Below are 4,963 nucleotides of genomic sequence, written 5' to 3'. Positions count from 1 at the left end.
AGTCTGGGTTGGGGATACTGAGGGTGTGGCATTGGACTGAGCATTAAGGGGGTATGTCCTGTGTTTTATGAGTGTCTGGTCTGAGGAATTTGAGGACGGTGACGCGTATTGGCGTGGTTGTGGATTCTCGCAGCATGGGTGTAATGGGTGGCCACCTGGCCCTTTGGGGTCTATAACTTTATCTGCCTGCGCTCTATATTATGCAAAATATCAGAACTCAAACGAAAGTCAAAACATTATGGTTCTTGCTGGACTCATCCTTGTCACTCGTTCCTCAAATAAATAAAGCCATCAGCTCCTCCCACTATCAACTGATGACGCTGAGGCAGAATCCACCACTTTTGTTGGGGAGGCACTCTGCAATTATTGCATGTGCCATTGCCGGCGATCACCTGGACTACTGTAATGCCTGGTATGCAAGCGAGACGAAATCCTTTCTCCAAAAGCTGCATGTGATCCTAAAAACAGACCCCCAAAGTGTGACCAAATCACTTAGACAAGGTCATGATACTCCTGTTTTGAAGAAACTGCACTGGTTCCCAGTTTCAAGCTCTTGACTATATCCCAAAAAACCTTATATGGTCTTGCACCTCCATCTAAGGTTGTTTCTCTCCTCCAGGCCCCCAAGTGCGATACCACGCTATGCTATGATAGTCAATCACTTTTGACTCTCTAAGGGCTTTTTGTCGCTCATGCTCAGTCACTTGCGCCAAGCTCTGGAACTTGCTTCTGGCAGTTACTCGGGGTATCAGTGATCTGATGGCCTTCAGGAAAAAGATAAAAGCCACTATCTTCTAGCTCATGCCTGCTTTTCTACAGGTACATTTTGGTTGGTCCAGGTGCTTAGATGCCTTTTGGTTGTAGCACTGCCCCCTGCTTTGTTGTTGGTATTGTCACACCTTCTCTTGGGCAACCTTGGCAACCCGACAACAATAAAGAGAATTAGAAACAGAAATAGTGATTGTTATGTCTTTTTACTGAAGTTCTTTGGGAACTTTCAGGCTCTAGCTCATGTTGATGTTAGCGTTACTAGGTGGGGTTTCCAGAGTCTGCTGTTGGGGGTTTGCAGGTCTGCACAGTGTATATTCTCTGGTCGTCGGTGGTTGCTCTTCCATGATGCTGTTATACTAGTGATGTATCCTAGTAGTGTTAACATATTTCAGGGTAATGCCAGTATCAGGGTGCTGATCATACATTGCTATACCAGAAATTCCCAATTGGCAGAGTTCAAGTATATTCCCAGTTTGCATTCTCTCAGTAAATACTCCCAGATTGCACACTTCATGAATACTGTATGCACCACTGCCAAGCCCCCTTTCCTATTCACATCCCGTCTATTCCCCAGCGTCCCCTATTCCGCAGGGTACATCCCATGTCTGAAACGCTAAATGAAATCTTTTGGGATCTTAACATGTGATCTGCATTTTGTACAAAGAGCATTGAAGCAAGCATATACACCCGTTGGGCAGCTATCTTGCCAGTTGGCCATGTAGCTATATTCTATCAATCCCTCTATATGGAAAACATTCTTTGAAATGCACTATCTTGGTTGGTTTTTTCTCAGGTTTTCCTGGTGGAGACCCGCCAACCCGCTCCCAGAGGGGCCTGCTGCACGCAAACGATTGGTGCAAAATGGAACTACGTTGAAAAAATGGTAACAGGTAATAATGTCGCCATACATAATGTCAAAAAAGAGAAAGCAATCCGTGAGGGATAGCCGCGTCCCCTGCACACTGTCTAACAGGCCGAACGGCCTAATGGAGTTGATAATCCGAAGATTATTTTGAAAGTTTATGAATTTCTTTATATTCAAAATACAGAAGATTTAGGAAAAACACATTCAATAGACAATTAGTGATCATCAACAGTAAATTCTGTTATTTATTTGTGTTTTCAAGTGCCCAACGCGTTTCGAGTCGAAAAAACTCTTCATCAGGGGCGACATATTCATCAAACAATTTCTATAAAAGGAAAATTATATACAATATATTAGTGCTTTAGATAGACTTAATGGTGAACAAAATCTAACAACAAAATCACATTTGTTATGAAGACAGTAATTAGCTTAAACATTTTAGCTGTATTGGTGGGTAACACATTCTATTGAAAAAAAGCCCAACATTACCCTAGTCTTTCCACATTCACCAAGTTAGTGTGATTATGCCACATATGTGTCTATATAGAAAATAGGTAGCTGCCCCTATATTTTGCCTTTGGCGCAGTGAATTTTGGGGGGATAATTTATTACTAAGGAGTGCAAATTATTGTGCTGCATTGATGCAAAATGACCTCTTACCTTGAGTTATGCTAATAACCAGCAAGGACTCAGAGGGTAGACGATTGTGTATTGTCCACTAGGCTCACGGTAACTAGTTCTTTTAAATCTGTGACCAATGGGGACCGATGGCAGAAGCGAATCTCTCAAGCCTAGAGAGAAGGAAAGATATTTTATAACAATGTATGTGAAAAGCTTTCTAAAAGAAAAAAAAAAAAAAAAAAAAAAAAGATTGCTGGTGTGAATCGAAGTGAGTATTTAGACCGGACTTTAAAACTACTTAGTAAACGCACTTAACTTTGGGCTCTAAGCCTATTTTTTTCTTTTAGAAAGCTTTTCACATACATTGTTATAAAATATCTTTCCTTCTCTCTAGGCTTGAGAGATTCGCTTCTGCCATCGGTCCCCATTGGTCAAGGATTTAAAAGAACCAGTTACCGTGAGCCTAGTGGACAATACACAATCGTCTACCCTCTGAGTCCTTGCTGGTTATTAGCATAACTCAAGGTAAGAGGTCATTTTGCATCAATGCAGCACAATAATTTGCACTCCTTAGTAATAAATTATCCCCCCAAAATTCACTGCGCCAAAGGCAAAATATAGGGGCAGCTACCTATTTTCTATATAGACACATATGTGGCATAATCACACTAACTTGGTGAATGTGGAAAGACTAGGGTAATGTTGGGCTTTTTTTCAATAGAATGTGTTACCCACCAATACAGCTAAAATGTTTAAGCTAATTACTGTCTTCATAACAAATGTGATTTTGTTGTTAGATTTTGTTCACCATTAAGTCTATCTAAAGCACTAATATATTGTATATAATTTTCCTTTTATAGAAATTGTTTGATGAATATGTCGCCCCTGATGAAGAGTTTTTTCGACTCGAAACGCGTTGGGCACTTGAAAACACAAATAAATAACAGAATTTACTGTTGATGATCACTAATTGTCTATTGAATGTGTTTTTCCTAAATCTTCTGTATTTTGAATGTAAAGAAATTCATAAACTTTCAAAATAATCTTCGGATTATCAACTCTATTAGGCCGTTCGGCCTGTTAGACAGTGTGCAGGGGACGCGGCTATCCCTCACGGATTGCTTTCTCTTTTTTGCATATGTTTCCAGCCTAGATACCAAGGCTGTGTATTTTCTCCCCTGCACCTTGAACTCTGTAATCATTATTTGGAACAGCCATACATAATGTCCCCATAGATAATGTCCCCACGGATAATGTCACTGGGAAAAGCCATTGGCAGCATTATATATGATGACATTATGTATGAGGATGGGTCCCCTGCTCCCATTTAAAAAACATAAAAAAACAGTGGTTGCAGGTGGTGACTTTTTTGTCAGGGGACTTTTTTGCTGGGACATTATTTCATGGAACTGAAAAAATACCCAGAGGAGCCTTTGATTACGAATCCACTCCCGGGAAGAATTCCAAGAGCAGCCCCAGAGAATTGCTTCTGCCTCCTTTGGTAGCAGCAGTGAAGTGTAGCTAAGGAGCAGTCGCCTCTCAAGGCACACAGCCATGTATGGGGTCAAGCTAGGACTCTCCATGCAGTGGGTGGACTGGGAACCAAAAGAGGCCCTGGAAATAATGTTCAAAGTAGTCCCATAGTACACATGTACAGCAAGCCCAACTCTTTTCCTATGAGAACATTTGGAAATAAAATAGGTCACCACACAAAATAGGCCCAGGGTGCAAAGGCCTGCAGTGAAATCTCCAGAGTTTGCAATAGCCCAGTGCACGCCTGTCTTCATGGCTAATCACTATTAACGTTTGTGATGAGGTTCTGTCACACTGCAATGCTGCTACGCCTTGGACTTTTCTACCGAATGATTTAGGCTAGACGGGCATTTTCCATGGTCACAGCGAAATTATTATTTTTGCACAGAACAGGAGTTTGAAAGGTTGGTAGGCCAGGCCCTCTGAGTGACGGTGAGTGAGGGCGTTTTTTTTGGCGGTTGTTATGTAATGCAGCTTTGAGTTGCTTAGTCTGGCTGTGTGTCCTAGCTCCCACTCTTCCAATTATAGTTTACACAATCACTTCCAAACGAACAGTGCACGACACACTCTTTAGCACCCCCACTCGTGACAGACTAGCTTTGGCTGCGATATATTTTCATGTCCGCTGTCGCTGTATTTAATTCGGTTGGCACACGTCTGTTAAGATTTCTCAATACCAAAATGTGGACAGGTGATTTCTTTGATGATAGTATGCTCTGTAAATGATTACGACATATGCCTGGAGCTAAAGAGCGGACACTTTTCCACATAATTAATTAAAGAAAGGAACAAAACTAAGAAAAGAGTTTGCTCCGTTTCATACATATGGTCGCCGGGAAATGGCATAGGCGACATTATATATGGGGACAATATATGGGATAAATGGGGGCGGGTGTTGCGGGGGTGGCGCCACCTCAGTTTTAAAAAAAAATGTCAGGGTTTGCAGGCGTGACCCCCGCATTCTTGCATGGGGACATTATCAAATGGGACCGTTTCAAGCACAGCAAGCATTCATGCTAGCATTGTGGTGCAAAAGAAACCACGTGAACTATATATTCATTTTTCAGGTTTTTAATGAAATGCAGTTTGTTCTTTATTTATTTTGTTTTCAGTGATTTCATTCCCATCATATAACAAGGTCAAAAGTTGTCCTTACCTGACTGAGATCTCGCA

Source organism: Ambystoma mexicanum, chromosome 7q (assembly GCF_040938575.1).
Source record: "Ambystoma mexicanum isolate Mex_15411 chromosome 7q, UKY_AmexF1_1, whole genome shotgun sequence".
Lineage (NCBI taxonomy): Eukaryota > Metazoa > Chordata > Amphibia > Caudata > Ambystomatidae > Ambystoma > Ambystoma mexicanum.
This window is presented reverse-complemented; position numbering follows the sequence as displayed.